Below are 27,972 nucleotides of genomic sequence, written 5' to 3'. Positions count from 1 at the left end.
TACGCTGATTTAATCCACATGGTCTTTGTTTATGTTGTGATTAGTGTACACCTGTCATCTTGCTTACATATGGTTTGAATAAATGTGAGTTTCTTTATTAGTGTATTAGTTGTTTCTTAGATTGGGTAGGGGTTCTCAGTGTATCAGATCAATCCTGGTTAAGTATATTAGTAAACTCATTATTGGTCACTCTGAGCTTGGACCTCCAGACCAAAACAGCTGTTTCCTCCTGGGAGAGGTTCGGCCTCTGGCGTCGCTGTTTCCTCCGTCCATGTCCAAGTATAAAATGACAAACTTGCAGCGCGCATCACCCGCCGCGCAGTTAAAGGTGAGGAGAGGAGCTCCTTTGATTGGTGAAGATCTGACTCGGCTGTGTCAAACCCACTCCACGCCTTTCTCTCCTCCTCCTGTCTCCCTCCCGCCCTCTCTCCTCCCTCTTCACCGTTTGCGCCGGTAGGAGGGACGAGGGGAGGGTTTACGCTGGTCTAAGTCTGACTGCGCGGCCCAGCAAACTTGCGAAATGGACCTGGGCCACACCCCGTTGGCGTGGCGAAGCTGCGCTGCACTTAGACTTCGCTCGGTCGACGAAACTAGGGCCCCTTATGTCGGAATGGCGGGACGTTTCCAAAAAAGTAAAGTACCGCCAATGGAAACAAAAATTGTCGGAGTGGTGGGACGTTTTCAATTAATGGAAGTGCCGCCATTATGACAATTAGACGTCAATGTCGGAGTGGCGGTATGTCGGAATGACCCGCGGATACCCACCAAAACAGCGGAAAAGCGAGCGGACTTTCACAGGTCTCTACTGTCTTTCTGTGTAAATATCTCATGTTACAACATGGAAACCTGAGGCTTATATTCAAGTGCGGCCTATATGTACAGTATTTTCTTTTAAAATGTAGCTGGTACGGCTTATACAGGTGCGTCTATAGTAGTAGAAGTAGAAGTACGTAAATTGTCCATGATGTTGTTGAGTGTCAGCTGAGTGTCAACGGTTGTCATGATACATTCACGCTCTCTTATGACGTAATCTCACGGCGCACTCCTCCTCTCCCAATAATCGCAAAACAATAAGGAATGGAAACGGGCATGAATTCGCATTTGCTTTTTGCGCATTTTCACAAAATCCGCTTTTAAATTCGATACGATTTGTATGGAAACCCAATTACTGTTGTTGTGTTGTCGGACGATGTCGGATTGCCCCCGGATAAGGGGGCTTAAGGGAAGAAGAGGTTTAAATATACCGACTATTCCTTATTTATCACTATTCCTTATTTATCACTCCATAATTTTGAAACGACACGACACCCCAGTCTCCTGCTCAGTCAGAGGATAACGTACTGCAGTCTAAGTTACCTAGCTGCAGCTACCTAGCCGCGATGCTAACTAGCTGCTATGCCAGGCTGAGCTCGACAAAACATTTCAATTAATTTACTGCAGGCACACGCTTAGTTTTTTAACACACAAATACATTGAACACCACAAGCAAGAGCAACATTGTTAAAATGACCAGGCCACAACCAAGCTCCAAGTTACACACAGTGGGTCTCATTCATGAAACGTGAGTAAATCTGTGTGTAGATTTGCACATAAAAGCTCACTCTACTAAAACTCTACTCCGGATTCATGAACGGTGCGGGAAACTCAGATTTGATCGTAAACACGTGTGTAAGATGATGAATGCCAACCCATCGTAACCTAACAACACGCCCCCGGTGATCAGCAATTAGCATAGATCTCCATACATGAATAGCCATATAAGGAGATCCTGACCACCATATTAGGAGGTAGGTGCATCCTGCTCACCTGCGGCCATGACGCAAACGAGAAAAGAGGGAGAGAGAGAAAAAAAAGAGAGATCACGGATCGAAGTCATTTTGGGTGAAGTGGAGTCCAGAAAAAATATTTAATTCTCTTCTGTTAGTAGTGGTGTGACTGGGACAGGTCAAAGGCGTGGAGGGAAGAAACAGATTTAGTGAATTAAGTATTCTTGGTTTATTAAAGAACCGTTTAAGAAGTAAAGCCAGAATAGTTCGATATGAAACATAAAAAATAAAAAAATAAAAAAAACACAACTCCAGAGCTACAGCAGCGACGGGAGGAGGAGGTTCTTCACAGCCTCAGCTGTATAGGAGCATGGTTGTATCAACACATGAAGTTATATAGGCAGGTTATATTGTTACAGAAGCACCAGCCGTCTGTCACAGCTCCATCCAAACCGGTGCCGACTGCGCTGCTGCGCAGGGTGAAGTGTGCGCCCACCGAGCGTGTAGCAACACAAAAAGGTTTTTTCCGGTTTTATATCAGATTATTTTCATCATTAGATGGAGCCTTGACGTGTTTGTGCGTGTCCGATCCCTAAAACGTCTCTCTCTCCAAATATTTCTAATTGTTTGTCATGTTTAAATTACGTGTTTCAAAGGCGTCGGCGTATTTTGAACATGAGAGAGAGTAATACGGATTAAAATTGTAATTTTCAACAGTGACAAGCAGTATTTATTTGCATTCCTACATTTACACAAGCGCTACACACAGTCCGGAGCAGGTGTAGATTTTGTGAGTAGCTACGAAAAAATCAGCACTACTAAAAGATTGATGAATGCGGAAATCTACACCTGCTCCTGACTGTGTGTAGCGCGGGAACTGCCCATTGGTCCGACCTCCCATTGGTTCGACCTCCCGTTACTCCGACAAAATCAACCACAAGTCGGACCAATAGGAGGTCGAACCAATGGGTGGTCCCGTTAGTTCAAACTGTCATCGCTACTTTGTGACAAGCTCTTCCATTGATAGGAGCATGCAGCTTTCTCTCTCTCTCTCTACGCACATAACACACATACACGCGCGGCCCAGAATATCACCATATTCAGTCAGAGAGCCAGATCATGTCAGATCGCGCACAACCATCATAAATGCTGATCAAGATGTGTAAACTGATAATCAAAGCCCCCCCTCCCAGAGTACAGAGTAAAAGAAATACACTTTTTTTTCTCTCCCCCCCTCCACTCGAGCGTGGCTGAACCTGGCCAGCTTGAGCTCACTTCACAGGCGCGAGCCTGCTGCAGCCGCCGCTGCTGCTGGCAGCAGACTGAGAGAGAGAGAGAAAAAAAAAAAGTAAATTTGGCTTTGGTTAGGTTCAGGCAATGAAGAAAGAAGTTGGTTAAGTTTAGTAAAAACAGCAGGTAGAGGCTAGACAGGCTGGAAGCATAATGAGCGTTATATGTTATCAATATGAAGTGCTTGTTTTGCAGTTAATTATGCACATGATCCGTTTGATCCCAGAAAGGAAAAAAGGATCAATGCGCAGCCTCTGTTTCCTTTCTGATTGCGTCCGTCTGTCTGTTCGGAGTGGGAGAGAGAGAGAGAGAGAGAGAACCTGTCTGTATACCTGTCTGTAATGTAAGTTTGATTTGATATGAGTGTCAAGGTTTAATTACGGACACTAATGAGCGCGCAGCAGTGCGTAAAAGTGGTGCGTAATGACAGCTCCTCGTTGGTGAAACACAATAAACTGCACCTCTTCTTCCACGTGTCTTATTGACAGGTGGAGCCTATATGAATAATTATATAAATGCATAGTGAACGGTAAAAATGGAGAGTTTGACTAATAACTAGTCCAGTTCGAACTAATGAGGACCTCCCTTTAGTTCGAACTAATGGGAGGTCGGACCAGTGCCATGGACCCGTGTAGCGCTTGTGTAAATGTAGGAATGCAAATAAATACTGCTTGTCACTGTTGAAAATTACAATTTTAATCTGTATTACTCTCTCTCATCTTCAAAATACGCCGATGCCTTTGAAACACGTAATTTAAACATGACAAACAATTAGAAATATTTGGAGAGAGAGACGTTTTAGGGATCGGACACGCATAAACACGTCAAGGCTCCATAATCTGATATAAAACCGGAAAAAACCTTTTTGTGTTGCTACACGCTCGGTGGGCGCACACTTCACCCTGCGCAGCAGCGCAGTCGGCACCGGTTTGGATGGAGCTGTGACAGACGGCTGGTGCTTCTGTAACAATATAACCTGCCTATATAACTTCATGTGTTGATACAACCATGCTCCTCTACAGCTGAGGCTGTGAAGAGCCTCCTCCTCCCGTCGCTGCTGTAGCTCTGTAGTTGTGTGTATTTTTATTTTTTTTTTCATGTTTCATATCGAACTATTCTGGCTTTACTTCTTAAACGGTTATTTAATAAACCAATGATACTTAATTCACTAAATCTGTTTCTTCCCTCCACGCCTTTGACCTGTCCCAGTCACACCACTACTAACAGAAGAGAATTAAATATTTTTCTGGACTCCACTTCACCCAAAATGACTTCGATCCGCAATCTCTCTCTTTTTTTTCTCTCTCTCCCTCTTTCCTTGATTGCATCATGGCTGCAGGTGAACAGGTTGCACCTACCTCCTAATATGGTGGTCAGGATCTCCTTATATGGCTATTCATGTATGGAGATCTATGCTAATTGCTGATCACGGGGGCGTGTTGTTAGTTTATGATGGGTTGGCATTCATCATCTTACACACGTGTTTACGATCAAATCTGAGTTTCCCGCACCGTTCATGATTCCGGAGTAGAGTTTTAGTAGAGTGAGCTTTTATGTGCAAATCTACACACAGATTTACTCACGTTTCATGAATGAGACCCAATGCACTTACCTTAATGAGTGGCTTGTCCCTCGGTGAAAAATCAGGGTGGTGAAGTTGAAGATGTGATTCTCTCAGGTTAAACCTCGAAAAGTGTTCTCTCTGCAAGAGCTTTGAAAAGCACTTCTCTTAGCAAAAGCCTGAAATGGTGTTTGTCTCTCGCAATGAGTCTCAACGCAAGCCTGCTCTCAACTCAAAGTTTGAAACAAATGGAAGGAAGGGGTGGGGAAGCATCGTATTTATACGGCTGGATTTTGAATTCTAAGTGACCAATCGCAGCGCAAGCTCCAACCCCTTGGTTACGGTTGCTATGTGTCTTCTGACGTGAGGGTTTTTTGTTTGTTTGTCTGTTTTAATAGAATAGAATAGAATAGAAATACTTTCTTATAATTATTTTTTATCCCTGAAGTTCTCTGCAACAACTCTGAGTGTGTTCTGGAAACGTCGACGTCTTCGGGAAGTCGTGGCCAGTCGTGATGTTTTTGTTTTTGTTTTTTTTTTGACTCGTCAAACCGTCTTTGGCCACATCATGCTCCAATATGCACTTAGAATCCCACCTCAAAACTCAACTCTTTAAGACGTTTTTAATGTCTGTCTATAACTTTTGAATAGACTACTATTTTTTAGGTATTGGTCTAGATTGAGCTGAACCATGCATATTTCCTCAACAACAATCACTACTGCTGCAGTTACACCATTTTTGTAATACAACAGACAAAAGACAATACAATTTTTCTACACCACATCTGCTTCTGTGTCTATCTGAAAAAAAAAAATCACTGTCTACAGTAGGAGGAGACTTCTGCTGGTTCTGTGCAGTATCCTTCTGTTCAAACCAACCTTTGTTTACATTACATGTGGTTTACATTTTATGTAAAATTGTCTTTTCTTTTTAGCTGAGCAGCACAATGGAGAGTCCCTCAAAGTTTAGTTTTTCATCATAATTTCACTACTATGCTTTGTTTAATGTGTCTTTACAATTTGATTGAATTTACCTATGTATCCATATGTCTTGCAGTATCTGTAAAACACTATACAAAGTAAGTGCAATGTTGTTACCATATAACAATGATCACTACAACTACTTCAGAACAATAAACACATTTATTATGAACAAATGAACAAAACTGAAAAAAAAAAAGAACAAAATTAAAACAACAAATTAAAACAAAAAAAAACAAATTCAAACTATTTTGGGGCAGGAAGGGGGGGTGGGTTGGGGTCTGCTGCTTGTGGGGGGGGGTGGGAGGGGGTCTGCTGCTGGAGGGGGGTGTGGGCTGGGTTCTGCTGCTGGACGGGGGGGTGGGCTGGGGTCTTCGGGGGAGCTCTCCAATTTTTCTGCAGACAAATGACAAAACAAAGTTACAGTGTGTAATTTCTTTATACATTTCATAACAGAAAATCTCATTGACACTTAGAAACTAGCACTCACCATCCATTATAAAGGCAGTTGAGGCCTGGAGAACCTCCAGCTGCTGCCTCAGCTGGAGGTTCTCCTCTTCAAGGGCCTTAATTTTGGTGTCCCTATAGGACACCTTTGATTTTTCTGCCCTCAGCAGCCTCTCCTTTTTGACAAGCAGTTTCATTGCCCGGTCATGGGCCTCATTTATCTGCAGATGTTTTTCCCTTGGCGGGATGGTCGGGTCATTAGATGAATACTGCGCACACACACACACACAAAAAAGATTAATTAGCACAGATACACACAGATAAGTGATCACTGATGAGACAGAACAAATATTTAAACATTACTGTTAATATTCACATTGTATTTCTCAGGAAGACATAATAATGGATGTTTCTAGATCACAATTATGTTATTGTACATAATCTACACTCGATTAGGGCTGACCCCCCCCAAAAATCGAAGCTTGGCCTTTTTTTTCTCTGTCAAACTGCAAATTTTGGCCAATTTTGATACTTTCATTATATGAACAGAATAATATAGAATACAATACATTAAAATAGAATACAAATTTTATTTTAATGTATGCATCTATGAAGTTCTATGCAACAACTCTGAGTGCGTTCTGGAAATGTGGGTCATCTGCAGGAAGGAGAGGACTTGATAATTTTGTTTTTTTTATAAGATAAGTTTCTACCTCTAGATAAGTTTCTTTTTTTCAGTTTTTTGACTAGTCAAATGGTCTTTGGTCACATTATGCTATTTTTTTTTCACATCACGCTCTTATGCACTTAGAAATCTCACCTGAAAACTCAACTATTTATGACATTTTTAATGTCTGTCTATAACAGGCTACTACTTTTGTACTACATTTTTAGGTATTTGTCTCTAGATTGAACTGAACCATGCACATTTCCTCAACTACAATGAAAAAAAAGCGGACTCCCACCCCTATCAGTGGAGCACCTCATCGAATTAACATAATTGACATAAAATGTTAATAAACCTTGTTGATAGGCTGTACAAACTAATAATCTGTCAACAAGTGGCTTCACATGTAGGCTACTTGCTTGGACATTATGCTAATGCTCACTAGAATTTTTTATGTTTAAGCTAACCATGTGCTCACCTGTAGCTAAAGACTATCCCGAGTTAGCCTACTTCTGCGGCTCAGTCAATTCATTTGTATTTATTTTGTATTGAGCCTACATTAATTAAATGTTTTGTATTTTTCCGTGGTTTTTTTTTTCATGATAATGTAAGTACATTGTCATGAAAAAAAACAGAAAAAGTCAATACTCACGGCGGCAATGACCAGGTCCTTTCGGACCGCCTCGCTTTCCTGGTCCTGTCCCATCGGATATTTGGACGGTGAATCCATTATCTACAATAAATTACAAAATAAACACAATAACTAACACAGTTTAATTATTGGCAACAAATATTTGAAATAGTTTTATCTTCCATGCTAATAACTATGCTATACCAACACCTACCGTGATTAGAAAATGGTTTCAGCAGTAAAATGTCGGGCCTGGCAGGTAGACTGACTTTTATAGAGGGATTGCCAGCCTACGTCACAGACGTTCTACTGCGCATGTCGCCTGCAGAAAGAGAGCAGTAACAGCCGGGGATCTATGGGATCATGCTGTTGGTATCACTAATTGTTGTGAAAAAAAAAAAAACTCGCAAATTTTACAGAAAACGTCAACTCGCCCCTTCAAAGGCAAACGAGAGAGAAAATAGTACATTGTCGATTAATTTCGAGCAATAGTGTGTCTTGGTTTCGCTGGCAAAAACAGACTTTTGAACAGCCTCTGTGTTAGATTTCCAGTCCAGTCTGTTGTCAATCACCACTCCAAGGTATTTGGGATTCCTCATCTTCCTCCACCACCTCCCCTCTGATCCACAGTGGCTCCTCCTGAAGACTCACTTCCTCATTAGATGATTTAATGGGATGGATAAATGACATTTCATAGAGTGGAAAAGGTGAAGGACTGTTCACCTGTCCAGTGTGGGAGGATGAATTGGAAAGACTCACAGTAGGGCTTCCATCTGAACGTTGCTCCCTCTGAGCTGGACCAATGAGGCTCACCTCAATGCAAAAAAACAAAAACAAAAAAAACATCAACCCTAAGTGCACATTTAAGATTCCTGACATGAATCCATCAACACAACAACAGCCGTGATTTCATTTTGATCTCTCTCAGCGATTACACTGAATGTGAATTGGTTTAAATACACAATCTATGTCTCCAAGTCACTGACTTTTCCTAAAAGCATGTGACAAATCATCCTGTGAAATTCTCATTACTTCAGGTCAAAGGCATCGTTGTACAACTGAATCAAATTAACTGTCTACATAACTTGATTCTGTTGCCTATGGATGTGACACAACTCATCTTATGCATTTTGGGGTTTCTCAAATCAAAGAGAGAGGTAAAAAAAAAAAAAAGAACCCTATGTACATGTCTTACATCTGAATGGTTACCTGGCAATTGAAAGGCACAGAGAAGCTTCTTTGACTAGACCACACATAGATACTGTAGCCAAAAGATGTTCTTCAGTGAGAAACCTGATGTTCTCCACACCAAGTTCCTCTGCTGCAGACGCCACAGCCCCCGTGCGCCTCAGGCCCCCGCGGTGGCATGGGTGAGCGAGGGCCCGTCATCGCCGCTTGCGGCTTTAATTATTTATTATTATTATTATTATTGCTGTACGAGTCAAATACGACGCAGACGCTCGAAACGTTGTCTTTTGAATTAAAAAATATATACATATATTTTTCAACTTCGGGAGAAGACGGTGTTTTTTTTTTTTTTTTTTTTGCCTTTTTTTTATTTGATAGCACAGTGAGATAGACAGGAAAGGGGGAGGCAGAGAGAGGGGGAATGACATGCAGGAAATGTCTGCCCGACGCGGGATTCGAACCGGGGACGCCTGCGCTGAGGACTGTAGCCTCTACATGGGGCGGCCACCTCAACCACTGCGCCACGCACCGCCCCGAGAAGACGGTGTTGAGTTCTCTTTCTGCCTCATATATGGACAGTGCCATGGATTTATCGGTGAAGAGTGAACTGCTGATATTTTGTAGTGCTGAACTATGACCAAGCGCGCTGTCCGCTGTCTCAGTGCTGAAATGAGAGAGAGAGAGAGAGAGACTCTGACTTTTGGAATATTCAGGGTCTGTACTCTAGTACGTTTGGTCTTAAGACCACCAACCTGGATATCTTAAATAACATACATGATATTGATATTTTGATTTTAATAGAAACATGGTGTCAATCTGATGCAGTTACTCAGTGTCCCTCAGGCTACAGTGAGATCATCGTGCCTTCAGTTAAACTGAGCGCAGTGCATCGTGGTAGAGACTCAGGAGGAATAATAGTCTGGCTCAAAGCTGATCTCAGCAAACACATCACAGCTGTAAAACAAAGCAAAAACCACATTTGGCTCAAAATTAATAAACACGTGGGCATTTGCGAACAAGATTTATATTTGTGTGCAATATACACTCCTCCATCAGAGTCACCATACCACGAAGAAGAGTTCTACAACTCTCTCTACACAGAGATATGTCATTTTCAAGCCCAAGGCAAAATACTCCTGTGTGGGGACTTTAACCTCTTAATGCACGCCCCTATTTTTCATGTTTTTTGCCATAACGCCATGCCCAAGTTGTGAGCAGCACAGATCCCACATAGTTTAAGATTCAGAGATGTGCCTGGTATCATTGTAAAGGTAACACTCTCAGGATTACTGTTAAGGTGTTTTTTTGATTCTGTGACTTTACTGACAAAAATGGCAAAGGTTAGAATGATTAAATTGTTTCCCCGCCCATAGGTTTGCCTATAGAATGACATGGGTACAGACATTCAGGGGCCTCTCAGCAGGCTATAGACACAATTAGGCCACAGCCACAGGTCTTGGCTTCCTGCAGTCCAAATTTCAAGTCAAAAGACCAAAAGAAACAAAAAAAATACAACCGCTAAACTCCTGGCGCGCAGTAGAGGGCGCACCCCTAAAAGCAGTGGATTATAGAACTATACACCTATCTGCATTGTGTATTTCTATGCGGCGGAGCGGGTGGCGCGCACGTCGGATACACGGGGGTTTGTTTATCAGCAACCAAACGTGATGGCGTAGTGTCATACACCGTTGAAAACCTCAGACTATTGGCTAAAAGGTTATCTGCTTCATTTCACGGACAATTTCTATTGGCTCAAGCAGCTGTCAATCAAAGTCACGTTGTCAGTCTCATCGTCACGTGTCCTCATTGGCTTTCGAGACATGTCCCGGCTCATCCTCGCCACCGATTGGCTACTGCGTGGTGTCGTTTGAAGCAGGAAGACCTCACGGATGTAAACATTCAGTCACATGTAGTCAAAGATCGCCATGCAACTCGTAAAATGCGGTAACGGGGCCGGTTTTTGTTTTGATCCGCGTGTATTACGTTACGCATTGGACTAAACACATGGACATATTGAGGAAAATACTTTGGTTAGAAGGAAACGGATTTCATATTTCACAAGCATGGGTACTTGGCAAGCTGTAAAAACGGTCTTGTGTCATAAGATGGTCGCTGTAGATCAGCTGTGGATAAAGGGAAGACTTGAAAGGTATGTACGCATCATACGTTAGCTTAGCGGCTAGCCGACCTAACTGCTAATCCTGTTAGGGCTGTGAGCAACCAAAAAAATCATGGGTGGTCTTGAATTGATCAGGGCGATCTAAGCTTTCTAACAATGTATAACATGAATATATATGCTTAAGGGCTGCTGTTAAAAATGTTCGGGAGTAATTGATGCTAGCGCCACCTTCTGGAGCCGTACCGTGGGCGGTACAGCGTGCGTTAACTGGTTAATGCACGGACAGGTTCGGAACCTGACTGTATAGACCACACAGGAGATAAACATATATTCACACAGTCACCTCTGACCCCCTTGCCCATTGTCATGAGAAACAACCCTGACAAGACAATAAATAAACAAGGGAGAGAATTAGTGCATCTCTGCAGAGCCTCAGGCCTGTATATATTAAATGGAAGGATCAGAGGGGACAGTTTGGGGCGCTTCACCTACTGCTCAGCTCTTGGGAGAAGTGTTGTCGATTATGCCATCTCAGACATGGACCTGTCCTCATTTAGTGCTTTCACTGTCAGAACGCAAACCCCCCTCTCAGATCACAGCCAGATTAATATTTACCTGAGAAAACACACTAGAGATACAGTTAAGAAACAGCCCAATAAGCTGTACAACTTAAGGCGAGACACGGCAGGCAAAAACATCGTTTTTTCATGCACTTATCAATTTTGAGATTTTGGGCTATTTTGCTTCCATAACATGTCTTCTTTCAGACTAATACAAAAAAATAGTCTAAAATACACATTATGGGTGTTTATTTTACTTCACTTTGACTGGTGTCGCCTGTAGATTTCTCCTAAATTCACCAGAACTGAGCGTTCTATCGCGGAGCGAGCCGCGTCTGTTCAGACTCCTGTCATATCAGGTATCGCCGTGAAGCTCTCTCTCTCTCTTTATCTCTCCCTCTCTCTCTCCTGCACTAATGTGTCGGTTCCAAAAATGGTCATTTCCTTTGTACCAGCGACAAATCGTAAAAGTACGAGGGAGGGTCTCATTGGCTGGTGTCGTTTTCCGACAGCGTGATTCGTTTAGAAGCATCACGTGATGCGCTCTGAACAGCGGAGGGACTTTTAAAAACGGGGAAAGGAAATCGATTTAAATCCTCACATAAAATAAAACAGCAACTCTCACTTGCTAGACAACAAAAGACACAGCACAGAAACTCACCGAGCCATAAGATCCCTTTACAAAGTGTGTCATCGCGGAAGCTGTCACCCGTAAAAAAACGAGTGTTTGCCGCCGGAGACCAGCGCGATACACAGCGGTGGCTTTTTTTTTTTTTTTTTACACATCAGACGTCTGAATGAACTGATGTGAGATTTAATATGTCCCTGCGCTGGTACAGGGCTTAAAATGAACATCGATCCTCAGAATCACGTGTTGTGCAGTAGTTTACTTCTCAGTGACAGAGGTGAAACGGATGTGACACTGACATGGGCCAGATATGATTTTTAGCCAGACAGAGAGAAACTGAAAACATTGGTTGTCATATTACAGATGAGCCCAACTAGGTTACACCTAAAGTGTTTCTTATTTTTATTTTTTATTTTTTATTTTTTTTCTCTGACCTACTGGCCCACACACCTTAAAATTCACAGTGGCCAGACACTCTTGTTTCCAGTAACAATGGGCTCTATGCACAGCTCCACTGCTTTCTAAATTCAAGGCAGCTCTTTTATTTACTGACAAACTGATTAATCCAGGTGTGTCTGAGTAGTCACAATGGTCAGACACACCTGGATTAATCAGTTTGTCCAATAATGTAAAACAGGGAATAAAGGAGCTGCCTTAAGTTCAGGAAGTAGAGCTGTGCATAGAGCCAATTTGTGGAATTTTTGCAATAGAATCTTTAAAGGCCGTTTTCTCAAAATGAGCTTTTTCTTATACTCTGGACCCGAAATCTCCAGTTCAGCAGCACTTACAGACACCAAACCTTCCAGTTGTATTCCCGCCTATATTCTGAAGGTTTTTACAGAGGGGATTGTTGATATATCATTCACAGCCTCATTTATACAACAATTTATACCTAAAAACAGGGCGAAATTTGATTTTTTAGGGCTGGTGACAGTATTTTCTCATTTACAAAGTGATAAAAAGAGATATCCAAAATCCCCTCTGTAAAAACTTTTGACTTTAATATGTCAACAAAATAAAACAAGAATTTTGAAAGTGGCTTTATCCAATCTTCAGATTTCGGGTCTGGAAATGTACACAAATTCACGCATATTTAATCATATAATGTCTAATTTCCATATGTAAGCATAATATTTAAGAAAACATGTAATACAAAAAATAATTGTCTCAATCTAAGTAATAAACATAGAAAGTTTCATGGCAATAGCTGTTAGTTAAATTTTTTACCCTATTCACCTGGGGTGTCTCGCCTTAAATCAACCATACAGATGGGCTCCAAACAGTGCTAAAAATTCATACAAATTTTAAACTCAAATGAGATAAAAGATGCAATCAACTCATTTAACAATTCCCTCTACCAAAATAACTCTGGGGGTGTTAATCAAGCAACAAAAGATATAAACCATATCTTCCAGAAAGCTGCATTAAATGCAAAGCTTGGGAAAACAAAGAAACCCCACCATCGAAACGGTAAACAAAAAACCCCAGAAAAAAAGTGGTTTGACAGGGAATGTAAAGAAATAAGAAAACACTTGAGACAATTATCAAACCAGAAACATAGAAACCAACATGACCCAACACTACAGCATGCCTACTTTGAAACTCTGAAACAGTATAAACAGACCATTAGACAAAAGAAACTTCACCACACCAACACAACACTTGAGGAGATTGAAAATGCAGTAGACCAGGGTCAGTTCTGGGACATGTTGAACAGTCTGGAAACTGTAAAGCCACAACAATTAGCAATACAGGATGGAGATATCTGGGAGAACTATTTTAATGACCTTTACAAAAACATCTCACCTGAAGATCTGAATCTAAATCAAATGGAAATTAAAACAAAGCTAGACAACCTTGAATCAGCTATCAAGAATAACCAAAATCCCTTAGACTACCCAATTACACAGAAAGAGTTGACAGACAAACTGAAAACTCTTAAATCAAAAAAGTCTTGTGCATCAGACTGCATCAAAAATGAAATGCTGAAGAACAGTACCCCTGAATTACAAACTGCAGTTGTTAAACTGTTCAACATGGTTCTGACCACTGGCTGCTTTCCTGATGTCTGGAACCAGGGGCTGATCACCCCCATCCATAAAAATGGAAATAAATTAGACCCTAATAACTACAGAGGGATCTGTGTGAGCAGCAACCTTGGGAAAATATTCTGTAGTATCCTGAATTCCAGGATACTAACCTTTATTCAAGAAAAAGATATACTTAGTAAATGTCAAATTGGCTTTCTTCCAAATTACAGAACATCTGATCATATATACACATTACACACCTTAATTAATAAACATGTCCACCAAAAAAAGGGAGGGAAAATATTTGCCTGTTTCATTGATTTTAAAAAGGCTTTTGATTCCATTTGGCATGAAGGACTTTTCTTCAAAATCCTTCAAAGTGGACTAGGTGGTAAAACATATGATCTCATTAAATGTATGTACAAGCACAACAAATGTGCTGTGAGAATTAATAATCAAAGAACAGAATATTTTACTCAAGGACGCGGTGTAAAACAAGGATGCTGTTTGAGTCCCACATTATTCAACCTGTATATAAATGAACTGGCAGACCAGTTGGACCGCTCAGCAGCTCCAGGCCTCACACTCTTTGACACAGACATTAGATACCTGCTCTATGCAGATGACCTCATTCTGTTGTCCCCAACCAGTGACGGTCTCCAACATAACCTGACCATCCTGGAACAAAACTGCCACAACTGGGCCTTGGATGTTAACTTCAAGAAAACCCAAATCATGATCTTTCAAAAAAAAAACAGATGTCTTGAAAACAAATATCATTTTACACTAAACAATAGGCTAATTGAACATATAAAACATTACACTTACCTTGGTCTGACTATATCTGCATCAGGAAGTTTCAATTTGGCAATAAATGCACTCAAAGATAAAGCACGTAGGGCAATGTACAAACTCAAAACCAAACTAATCAAAATTAATATTCCAATTCGAATCTGGACGAAAATATTTGATCATGTAATTTTACCCATAGCTCTGTATGGAAGTGAGGTCTGGGGTCCACTCAGCTGTTTACAGTGTGAGTTATGGGATAAACACCCAACAGAGGCCGTTCACACGGAATTCTGTAGAAGAATTTTGAAAGTTCAGAGAAAGACCCCAAATAACGCCTGCAGAGCAGAGATGGGTCATTTCCCATTAATACTAAACATCCAAAAACGGGCAATAACATTTTGGAACCATCTAATTAGTAGCCCAAAAGACACACTTCCCTTTAAAACATTAAAAACCCAAGAGCTGAACGCAGAAAACAGCCCCCTCACTCAACTGATGGAGAAGCTCAGTAACCTGGCTCCCATCAGCTCAGCCTCAAAACAACAGAGAATAAAAATTATCATTAATCAATCAAAAGATTTATATTTAGAATATTGGGAAAAGAAAAGAAAAACTCAAAGCAGACTAAATTGTTATCTAACTCTAAACAGAGAATATAAATTGGCCAAATACCTCCACTCTGTCAGAGACATAAAACAAAGACTGATCCTGACCAAGTACAGGCTGAGTGACCACCAGCTCGCTGTAGAGAAAGGACGACACCGACAGACATGGCTGCCCAGAGAGCAGCGGATATGTGCTCACTGCTCCACAGGAGAGATAGAGACAGAGATGCACTTCCTGCTCCACTGTGACAAATACTCTTTAATAAGAGACGCTCACTTTAAAGAAATAAGTAAGAAAATCAAAAGATTCCACCTACTAACACCAGAGGAGAAAATGTCCATCCTGCTCGGAGAAGGGACAGCAGCTCCTCTGGCAGCCAGGTATGTGTCTGCTTGTCACAACCTGAGGGACTCTTTAGCATCCTGACTTGCACCACTGTTTGTACGTGATTGTACTGGATTTTATTGTTGTGTAGTTTTATGGAATATTGTTCACTTGTTATTGAATATTGAGATGTGTATATGTACTGTATATATGTTATATTGAAATGTATTTGTGAGTGATTTGTGCAGTGCTTTGGCAACAATGGGTTTCTGTTCATGCCAATAAAGCTAATTGAATTGAATTGAAATTGAATTGACTCTGACTCTTTATTTTCTTTTTTCCATGGACCTGCTTGTCTGTTGATTACTGTACGCAACGAAATGTCTTTTTACATGTAAGCGGAGCTGAACAGGCAGACGCACAGAAGCATGCGTAAAACACATATTTTGACTACTTCGTGCTGTTGCTATTTTTTTAAAAGTTACCTTTCGTTTCCTTTGGATTTTTGTGCGTATTATGAAGCTGGTCCATGTTTGTAAGCCTTTCTACCAGGAGTAAATTCCCCAAAGTTGCAACAACTTGTAGTGATCCACTGGGTTTTGCCTGGCCAGCTGGGGTAGTTGATTTGCAGGTTTGCTCCCCAGGTTTTTTTCATTGTGTATTAGGCCAGGGAAATGATCAATTATCCTTGTGGTTTGCGCACGGGGACGTGCGGACCTTTAATGAATGAATGAATGTTTCTTTTTTGCTGTTGTGTGCGTAATGCGTAAAAGTGCATTAGTGGGACCGAGGCTTTAAATGGGGAAGTGACGTGGTGAGAGGGGAGGAGAGTGAGAGACACAGTCGGCGTTTGGACGGCTGGCGTGGCAGCAATTCCAAAGCGGCATAGTGGATTATTTTTCCTAGTGGATTACCCTGTGGATCATAAAGGCCCGTTTGGACACCGCACGGCCCGTTTTCAGCCAAGCTGGACGAGGGAGAGGACTGGTGGTCACCTCGGAGGAGCCGCGGCGTCTCTCTCGTGTGGACAGTAGGACAAACAAACTCTCTCTCACTCACCCTCACCACGCGCCAACACACACACACGCACGCACACACATCGCGCACCCCCGCACACACACATACACGCCGGCACGGACAGTGACTGTGCTCAGACTAAGTAGCGACTTTGATTATTGTTTCCCTGGACGCACCAGTAGCGCGAGCCTAGGTCCGCCTGCAGCAGGACGGCGTTGTGCCAGTTGGGGAATTGTTACAAACTGACATCGGAGTGTGTGATTGTAAATGGCGAGACTTTGTGTTTGTTTATTTATTAAGCTTCCACTGACTGTATCACATCTGTACACATGTCTTAAAACATGAAAAAAAAAACGGACACACACACACACACACACACCACCGCTCGGAGTAACGCACATTTCCTTATGGAAATTAAAGCCTTGTCGGAATGGCGGGACGAAACTGTCGGAATGGCAGGACGTTTGCATGTCGGAATGGTGGTATGTCTGAATGGTGACATGTCTGAATAGTAGAATGGCGGTATGTCGGAGTGGCAGCATGTAACCGATGAACACCATGGGCCCTAGTTTGCTGGCGCAGCGCAGGTGGCGCACGGTAACGCAGCTGGTCTAATGCAAGTTTCGACCAGCGCAGCCTAGTGCAAAGTCAGATTGACAGATTGGTAGATCGCGCTGCGCTGAGATAGGCGTGGCCGCGCAGCAGGGGGAGGCGTCACAGATTCAGCTTGGTGCAGTGGAAGTTTCGTGCGAAAATGTCCCGCCGAGGTTGCGCTGAAAGCTCGCCACCTCAAACCAGGTCTACTCTCAGCGCAGCAGGTGCAGTGGAAGTTTGGCTGACTGACCTGCAGTGCACACACGTCACCAAGACCTCACAGGCAGATCTCCACAGTTCCAGGCACATTTCAATGCAATAAATATCCACAATAACCACTATTTAATGCAACTAACGGAATCAACACGTGAATTTATATCTATATAGATTGTCCCGTCACATCTGACGTCAGATCAAAGCAGAGATCAAAGGCTGCCAGCACGAGTAATGGAAACTCCACCTGAATTAACACAGCAGGGACGAACTGGCACTGAAAAGCAGCTGTGGATGTCCCAAAAGCAGGACTGAGGGTGGAGGACTGCATTTTGCTGCCGTGTTGAGATACGCACTGTGCCCTTGTGATGATCCCCTTTATTTATTTATTTACTAATTAATTCATTAGCGCGAGCAACCACGTCGTCACGCAGCCGTAATGAAAAACAAAACACAAATCATCATCTCTCTTAGCCCACCACAACAGCCTCGGTATCAGATAGTCAGTATATAGCCCACTACAGTATACTCAGCATCTCTATCACAGAAAAAAAAGAGAGGAGGACAGAGAGAGAGAGAGAGAGAGAGAGAGAGCGTCCTTTACGCTGATTTCATCCCGCATGGTGTTTGTTTATGTTGTGATTAGTCTACACCTCTCATCTTGCTTACACAGGGTTTGAATAAATGTGAGTTTCTTTATTAGTTTATTAGTTGTTGTTTCTTACATTGGACAGGGGTTCTCAGTGTATCAGATCAAACCTGATTAAGGATATTAGTAAACTCATTATTGGTCACTCTGAGCTCGGACCTCCGGACCAAAACAGCTGTTTCCTCCTGGGAGAGGTTCGGCCTCTGGCGTCGCTGTCTCCTCCGTCCAAGTATAAAATGACAAACTTGCAGTGCGCATCGCCCGCGGAGCAGTTAAAGGTGAGGAGAGGAGCTCATTTGATTGGTGAAGATCCGAATCGGCTGTGTTAATCCCACTTCTCCTCCTCCTGTCTCCCTCCCGCCCTCTCTCCTCCCTCTTCACCGTTTGCGCCAGTAGGAGGGACGAGGGGAGGGCTTGCGCTGGTCTAAGTCTGACTGCGCGGCCCACCAAACTTGCGAAATGGACCTGGGTCACACCCCGTTGACGTGGCGAAGCTGCCCTGAGGTTAGACTTCGCCCGGTCTACGAAACTAGGGCCCCTGATGTCACTGTTTAGAGCAGGGGTGCTCATTACGTCGCCATCGCGAAGACATTTGGGTCATCTCTGCCCGCACATAGACAGACACAGGTTCACATACAGACAACCCCCCCCCCCCCGCCGCCGCAGCATAGTCCGACCAACTGGAAATTGGTAGATCATTTCGACTTGGTCACTTTAAAAGTAGCTCTCAGGCTGAAAAAGTGTGAGCACCCCTGGTTTAGAGCAAGTCAAAAATTGGATGAGCCAAAATTTCCTTCAGTTAAATCAAGAAAAAACTGAGGTCATTGTTTTTGGAAATAAAGAGAAGAGGGTTGCTGAAACTAAAGACCAAGTCCGAAACCTTGGCGTGCTGTTAGACTCAGATCTGACCTTCAACAGCCATATCAAATCAGTCACCAAATCAGCCTTTTATCAACTTAAGAACATATCCAGAATTAAGGGTTTTATGTCCCAAACTGATCAGGAGAAGCTGATTCATGCTTTTATCTCCAGTAGACTAGACTACTGTAACGGTCTTCTGACTGGTCTCCCCCAAAAAAGCATCAAACAGCTGCAGCTCGAGTTTTAACCAGAACAAAGAGATCAGATCACATCACCCCGGTTCTTCAGACCTTACACTGGCTCCCAGTCAGCTACAGAATAGATTTTAAAGTTCTGCTACTGGTTTACAAATCACTGAATGGTTTAGGTCCAGAATACATGAATGACATGTTAGTAGAGTCTAAACCCAGTAGAGCTCTGAGATCTACTGACTCAGGTCAGATAGTGGAGCTCAGAGTTCAGACCAGACATGGTGAAGCAGCATTTAGCTGTTATGCTGCTCACACCTGGAACAAACTACCAGCAGACCTGAGATCAGCCCCAACTGTCAGCACTTTTAAATCCAGGTTAAACATTTCTCTTTTCACGTGCTTATAGCTGAGAACTTAAAACTGTATCTATTTTATTTTATTTTACTTTTATTTGCTCTTGCTTTTAACTCTGTTTTCAGTGTTTTGTTTGTTTTTATTCTGTTTTATGCTTCTTCTTTTTTTTTTATGTTTTGTCTTTATGTAAAGCACATTGAGTTGCCTTGGTATGAAATGCGCTATATAAATAAAGATGCCTTGCCTTTAAATTTTTCACTCTTTGTTTCATTGCAGCCATTTGCTAAATTCAAAAAAGTTCATTTTATTTCTCATTAATGTACACTCAGCACCCCTTCTTGACAGAAAAAAACAGAGATGTAGAAATTTGTGCAAATTTATTAAAAAAGAAAAACTGAAATATCACATGGTCATAAGTATTCAGACCCTTTGCTCAGTATTGAGTAGAAGCCATAGACTGTAAAAAGAATGGACGTAGCGTCCGTGACGTCACCCATTGGTTTTGGGGAGTCGTTTTTGTGACTCAAATATGGCGGCCTGAACAGCGCCATGTTGGATTGGCCGGCCGAGAACCCGCCCACTGGCCTCGAAGCAGCTGTCCACGGAGCTGCTCGGACCTGTCACTCAACGTTTCCGCGCCCTAATTGGCCAGAATTTTAACCTAATAACAGTAAAACTGTAGAGTTAAAAAAAAATTCACCCCCCTCAGAGTGTGTGCGGGGGTAGAAACTATCGATTGAGACGAAAAAACGTTCTGACACCAGGCTTTTAACATGTTTACTGAGGATGTAAAGTCGGCGATTTTAACATGGGGGTCTATGGGGAATGCTCCCTTCTGACACCAGCCCCCAGAGGAATCCGAGGGGATTGCAGTTTTTTGAACGCGGAAGTGAGCTTCACTTCTCAGACCGACAACTGCCCCCTTGGTAGAAGCACCCTTTTGAGCAAGTACAGCCATGAGTCTCCTTGGGAATGATGCAACAAGTTTTTCACACCTGGATTTGGGGATCCTCTGCCATTCTTCCTTGCAGATCCTCTCCAGTTGTCAGGTCGGATAGTGAACGCTGGTGGACAGCCATTTTCAGGTCTCTCCAGAGATGCTCAATTGGGTTTAGGACAGGGCTCTGGCTGGGCCATTCAAGAGTGGTCACAGAGTTGTTCCGAAGCCACTCCTTTGTTATTTTAGCTGTGTGCTTAGGGTCAGTTGTCTTGTTGGAAGGTGAACCTTCGGCCCAGTCTGAGGTCCTGAGCACTCTGGAAAAGGTTTTCTTCCAGGATATCTCTGTACTTGGCCGCATTCATCTTTCCTTAAATTGCAACCAGTCATCCTGTCCTGCAGCTGAAAAACACCCCCATAGCAGGATGCTGCCACCACCATGCTTCACTGTTGGGATTGTACTGGGCAGGTGATGAGCAGTACCTGGTTTTCTCCACACATACCGCTTAGAATTAATGCAAAAAAGTTCAATCTTGGTCTCATCGGACCAGAGAATCTTATTTCTCATAGTCTGGGAGTCCTTCATGTGTTTTTTGGCTAACTCTATGCGGGCTTTCATATGTCTTGCACTGAGGAGAGGCTTCCGTCAGGCCACTCTGCCATACAGCTCCGATTGGTGGAGGGCTGCAGTGATACTTGACTTTGTGGAACTTTCTCCCATCTCCCCACTGCATCTCTGGAGCTCAGCCACAGTGATCTTTGGGTTCTTCTTTACCTCTCTCACCAAGGCTCTTCTCCCACAATTGCTCAGTTTGGCTGGACGGCCAGGTCTAGGAAGAGTTCTGGTCGTCCCAAACTTCTTCCATTTAAGGATTATGGAGGCCACTGTGCTCTTAGGAACCTTGAATGCTGCAGAAATTCTTTTGTAACCTCCAATGAAGGAGTAAAACCCCAGCGAGCAAGCCGACGTCGAAACAACGTCTTTTCTACGTCATGGTCCGACGTCGAAATGATGTCCCTGGCGGGTGCAGAATGAAAGTTTTTATTACGTCTATTTTGGACGTCTTCTGGACGTTCAGTTTTGACGTCTATAGGACCACCGGCTTCTTCTTTTTTTTTTGCACATACTTAGCTGCCCCATAATGCATTGTCTCTCCAGGCTACATGAAATGCTGCATTATGGGACACAAAGAGCTGTTTGGATTATTAATTTCATTATTGACACTTTAAAAAAATTAAATAATAATAATTAATATTTAACATGGAAGAGAAAATTTAAGTATGCATTCCTTAGTGTGCCGTTAAAAAATGTTATATGTATGACACACCTCACAGACTTTGAAGAAGTTTGAGGTATCCTCTCTTAGGTAGTGAGGCAGTCCCAATAATGCTGCAGCTCTTCTCTTCTGGTGCCCCAACTGTAGCAATTAAGACCTGCAGATGGAATGAATGCATGCTTGTATCAGTTGATGAGAACAATACAGTAAATAGCAAAATACATAAGAGAAAAACCTGAAAACCTGAAAACAAAACAAAACCAAAAAGTCTGCCTGCCTCTAGCCATAGACGGATTATCATGACCACGGGCCCTGGACACAAACTCGCCACGGGCCCCTGCCTATAAGCAAACAGTGTGCGCGCAAAGGCGCTCTTCCCATTACGCACACAACAAAACAAAATCACTGTCATTTTAGGTCTTTTTTGTTTGGCACCTGCCATGTCCAGGACAATATTTATGTTTTTGCCCGTGGTGCGCGCGGGGGGTGGGGGGGTTGTGCACCCCTGAACCGGGCTCTACAAACACTGGTGCGCATCATGCCACGTAGCAATGGGATTGGATTATTAATAAGAGCCTCTTGCACAACTGAAAAACTGTAAACGCAGTAACGTTCTTGTTATGATGTTTAAGTTCTGTGATTTCTGACTGACTGTCAATGTGTACGGGCAGGTAGGGCATGGTTGGATGAGGGGCTGGGGTGAGTGTGAGGATGACAGAGTCCTGTGTGTGTGGGCTTGTGTGTGTAGGTGAGTTAGTGAGGAGGAGCAGATGAAGAAGTGAGGGCTGTCAGATAAATTTGTGTTATGTTGTTGTAGTTACGTCGGATCGGACGCTACAATATCAATAAAAACATGAGTTTACCACAGACGTTGGACGTGAAATAGCCGCGGAGCAGAACCAGTTTCCTTTCTGCGCCGTTAACAGATTGTGCCAGATGCGCCAGAGCGCGCACCTCTGTGCCAGGCTCGCGCTCTGCAGTGGTTTCTATTTATTCATTTTAGCAGAGCGCGAGAGAGATTAACACACACACACACACACACACAGCTGAGGGACCAAGGCGCTTGCCGACCGGCACGGAGAAATGCGCATCTGGTGGCGTGCCCCCCGGGGTGCTCAACCTGGTCAGTGGGTGCTTGAGCACCGGAGCATCCACGGAATCGGCGCCTATGAGTCGGGGTCGGACTGCACTCAGATGCCGAGTAGCCTACTGGAGTACTTGGATATCGGCTACAGCCTATAGAAACTACTCACCAAAACCACCGGCTTTTTCCTGGAAAAGTCTTTCATAAGGTAGTCCAACTCTCGGATCAGTCTGTCCTCTACGGCCACTTACATAGCGCAGTTTCAACCGTTTCAACCGTTTCAGCCTTTTCTTTCCTTTGTTTTCGTCTACAGCTAACAGCTGATCCACTGAGCGCCCGCGTCTCCATTCCAAAAACGCACTGTACATTTGACCCCAGCGTACGTACGTCATTGTGTCATCACACATTACTGATTTATCATTTCTAAATATTCAATTGATTTTATAATCATACTACATTTTCAAAACCACATTCATTCCAATATTATTTTTTTTTAATTGTACAAAAAAAAAAACTCTGAAGGCCAAGGGCCCCTATTGAGTTTGGGGCCCTGGGCACACGCCCACTTTGCCCATGCGGTAATCCGTCTATGCCTCTAGCCACGCTGTAAAAGCAGGATGGACTAGAATGTGATGTTAGCATTGAGAATGTACATATTACTGAGCCCATAGACATTTGTTAGTTCGTGATTATCACCAAAGAACATTGTCCAATTATTTTACAGCGTTGCCACAACTTCAACCTTATTTCAGTAGTGAGAAAAATTTTGATTAAGATCAGACTATCCTTACTTGAACATCAACAGACTGAAGCAGACTGTGGAGCATGGCATTGCTACTGGCCCGCACTCTGTAGATGTCCAGCAATGTTGAGGAATATTTGTCAAGACCATCTAAGAAAGACTGGTGGAGATCAAGAGAAACCAGGCGCATGAACTCTGCAGCAATCTGCAAAGAGACAAAAAACTCCTCATTAGGTCTGAGTGAATACACAACAAGATAAACCCAAATAATACATCAAAGATGCCCTACAATGAAACTGTCCAGTGTTGTAAACTGTCCAGTGTTGTAACACTCACTAGAGTATGCATATTGAAATTGTAGGCTTTAATAAGTCTACATAAATGTCAAATTGGTATGAAAGATGTATCTGGGGTGATAGTAGTTGGCAACTAATTAATTAGATATGCCACCTCCTGGTGTTGTGTGAACTACTTGAGGAAGTATTGAACTCTCTTGCTACTATGTGAGTATTACACTACAGCTGCCCTTTGCTCTGGACTCTTCAACCTGTTTGCATCTGTGTGTATTTGAGGAGAGGCGGGGCGGAGCTGGGGCTTTTTTTTAATGTTTTGTCTTTATGTAAAGCACATTGAGTTGCCTTGGTATGAAATGCGCTATATAAATAAAGATGCCTTGCCTTGCCTTGTTCACTGGACCACACATAGATAGCCAAAACATCTTCTTCGGTGAGAAACCTGATGTTCTCTTTGTTCTCCACACCAAGTTCCTCTGCTGCAAACATTTGTATCTCACTGCAAAGGAGTGATGGAGACAGATCATTAGAATGTCACTCATTTTGTAGGCTGACAAAGGATAATAATCCATTAGGTCATCATGCCTGAAAAAAACAAAAAGCTCTTACTGTCCCTTAGACACGTAGACTCCAATGGCCCTGAACTTACATAACAGCAACATTTATTTCTGTTACATAGGACACACAGCCATGGTTAACAATTAGCTGTATCTCGCCAACCTCCAATTCCTCCTCAGTTTTCCCTGGCAAAACCTTTTTGTATGAAGTACCCTTCAATGTAACTGTATGAACTCATGCTGCCCTCATGTTGAAACATGAATTGTCATATTTTACATAGAAATCGTCCAATTTGATCAAAACTTCAAGTGATGAAATTCCACCCTTGAATGCACCAGCTCAGAATTTGTTATATTCCTACTGCCCCCTGGTGGAGGAACCATCAACTTCCCCTAACTCCTTCATGTCATCAAATTATATGCAATGTCAAAACTCCATGTGTGATGAGGGACCACCCCTGAACACACCTACGCACAACTGCTTAGAACCCCCTTGTGGATGAACGAAATATTACTTTTTTTTTTCCTCCTTCCAGGTTTTCTATCCCTTTCTGCTTCACGCCACAGCCCCGACATGCCTCAGGCCCCGCGGTCGCATGGGTGAGCGAGGGCCCGTCATCGCCGCTTGCGGCTTTAATTTATCAATATGATTGTTACACTTTAACTTAACATATTGTATTAAATATATAAATATTATGACAATATGCACAAAGCTTAGCTGCTAAGAGCTGAGCAAAATAGGCACCTTATCATTTGTCAAAGCAGTGAAGTTGCTCTTGAGCTGTTGCTGATTAGCCTAACCCCTGTCATGCCAAGGTGTAACTGCATATGTTTTTCTTCTCTGTAATTTCTGCAGGTTTTTAAACTAAATGCCCTCGGATACACTCCTCTCCTGTTTCTGGGGCATCGGGGCCGCAATGGAAAGATGTACGCAGATATGATACATCACTTCGGAGAGACTGATGGTGTTGTCCGGGAGATCATGGGGAAAATGGGGAAACTCTATGAGCACCTGCTGAAAAGTGAGATCATCCTTTTCCAAATGTAATATAATGTATAGTTCAGAGGTTGTTATATATGAATAGAACCCCTCTGCTTCGCGTCGGGGTTCTATTCATCCTGTCGGGGTTTATTTCTCCAACCGACCAACTATACATTATCCCGCTTGTTACACGGCTTACAAGTGAAATAATTCATTAAACCATAGATTACGGTTTCGGGGCGCGTCTGTGTCGCTGTCGCGGGCTCGCTGTGCCACCGCACCGAGACGAGAGCCGTGAGACAGCCCGGGTCCGAGGCTCTGATCATGCAGGTTTGGTTCAACAGCGCCGGTGTAGAAAACGAGCCTCCACTCTCCCTGTGACAAGCTACAAGTCATTTATCTGACATCAACATTAGTCCGAGGCTTAACAGGGTCCGACGTTAAGGTTTTTTCCCTTATTCCCCTGTCGGGCAAGTACTTCTCAAATCTACTTGCCCCATCTAAATTCTTACTTGCCCTGCCTAGGTTTTTTTTTTCTGGTTGTGTGGTGCATACTTTCGCTCATGACTTATATCTTACTAAAATCCTTCCTGTTGACTATATACAACACTACACAACACTTCTTTCTTCAGAAAGCAGTATTTATTATTATCTATAATTGCATTTAAATGGCGATCATTGCAGACATGTAAAATTAACTGCTATTTCACATTATTTGACCAGTAGCAGTTACACCCTCCATGCCCTATCTGAACAGGTGAGCCACCTGTTTAATGCCCGATCACAGTTGAAATCTTGAAGGGCCTTTTAACGGCTAAAAACATTAACCTGGACAACATTTTAACAGATAGCTGGCTCCTCCAATCAGATTTTATTCTTTTCATTGCATTCACATGCTGCAGTGGACAGTAGACAATTTAGCTTCAGTATTAATGTAGTATCTAAAAAAAATTTATTAGAAAAGACCAATTTAAAAAAAATTTAAAACATTTTTAATATGAAAATGTTCATGTCCATGTGCTCTAAATACTTGGTTGGGGCCATTTGACTTGAACTACTGGAAATAGCCTAGACTTTTCCATGTTACTCTAGTTTATTGAGTTGCCCCTGTAAAACTCAAGGATGTGGGACACTAGCTGCGTTTCCATTACAGATTTTCGCAAAATAAAACCGATATTTCTGAAACTTCGAAAAAGTGCAATTGCTATTTGCGGGTGTTTCCATTGAAAGGTATTTTGCGGATGAGGCGTAATGCGTCTTGCGTTTCTATGGTGACGGCACAGCGATCTCAGCTGCCTACAGCCTGTTGCTGTTATTGTTTTTAACAAAGACAAAAACAGCGCTTGATTACTGAAAGGCAAAGCCCGTGTGGCGCTGCAGCGGCCACAAATAAGGACGCACTCACACTAGGGCCAGTTGTTCCGTACCGTGCTGAAGCCCGAATACCCCCTCCTCTGTCCCTCGCTGGCCCACACTCACACCACCTCCAACCCAACCTGCTCAAGCACGGTTGCCTCCGTTGATATAGAGGGATTATTTGTTTACCAACACGGCGGATGTGCACTTTAACTCTTTCGCGACCACACTAGATCCTCAGCACATCCGCTCAGGACCACATGTTTTTGGCTATTTGTTTACCTTTTTCTCACTTCGAACCGAACTCTGTACATCACCTAGAAACAAACGGTCTTCACGAGGTTGAAGAGTGACTTTCCAACGTGCTCCTCGAAAAAACGGCGAGTTTTTCCGCCGTTTCATTCTTGAGTACGAAGTAGAAGAAGAGAGCTGGGTTTCTCCAAAAACGGAGCTCCCGCTCTAGTTTCAGAGAAAAATGCACTTTTGTGTCAAGTGGCAATTGGATCATTTTACCGGTACTCTGCAGTGTGGCATGTCTCCCAAATCATTTCTACGGCTAAATAAATATATTTGTAGGTAAATCTGGGGGGTGTGGCGGCGGGTCCATGGCACTGGTCCATGGCACTGGTCCGACCTCCCATTAGTTCGAACTCCCATTGGTCCGACAATCGGAGTAATGAGAGTTTGAACCAATGGGAGGTCCTCATTAGTTGGAACTGGACTAGTTATTAGCATTAGTCCAACTCTCCATTCTTACCGTTCACTATGCATTTATATAATTATTCATATAGGCTCCACCTGTCAATAAGACACACGTGGAAGAAGAGGTGCAGTTTATTGTGTTTCACCAACGAGGAGCTGTCATTACGCACGACTTTTACGCACTGCTGCGCGCTCATTAGGGTTCCAGGGTGCCATTCCGAAGGGCTGCCACTCCGAACGTTTACTTTAATTTGTCGGAATGCCGACCCTTAAAGAGATAGTTCACCCTAGAATGATATTTCACTCATTATCTACTCACCCTCATGTTGACTAAGGGCTGGAAGAATTTCCAGAGTCTACCGTCCCTTCTCTGAGTTACAGGGGGTCTTGGCGTAGCAGTGCATTTCAATGCAACGGTTGTAAAGGGACACCAGAGCTCTTCGTAAAAAAACACACACAAAAAAACATCCAAATACCTCCATGATGCTCGTATGTAATGTCCGTCTGGTTCCAGGGTGCCATTCCGAAGGGCCGCCACTCCGAACGTTTACTTTAATTTGTCGGAATGCCGAC

The sequence above is a fragment of the Trachurus japonicus genome, chromosome 4 (genome assembly GCF_045865225.1).
Source record: "Trachurus japonicus isolate A0001 chromosome 4, Traja_1.0".
Lineage (NCBI taxonomy): Eukaryota > Metazoa > Chordata > Actinopteri > Carangiformes > Carangidae > Trachurus > Trachurus japonicus.
This window is presented reverse-complemented; position numbering follows the sequence as displayed.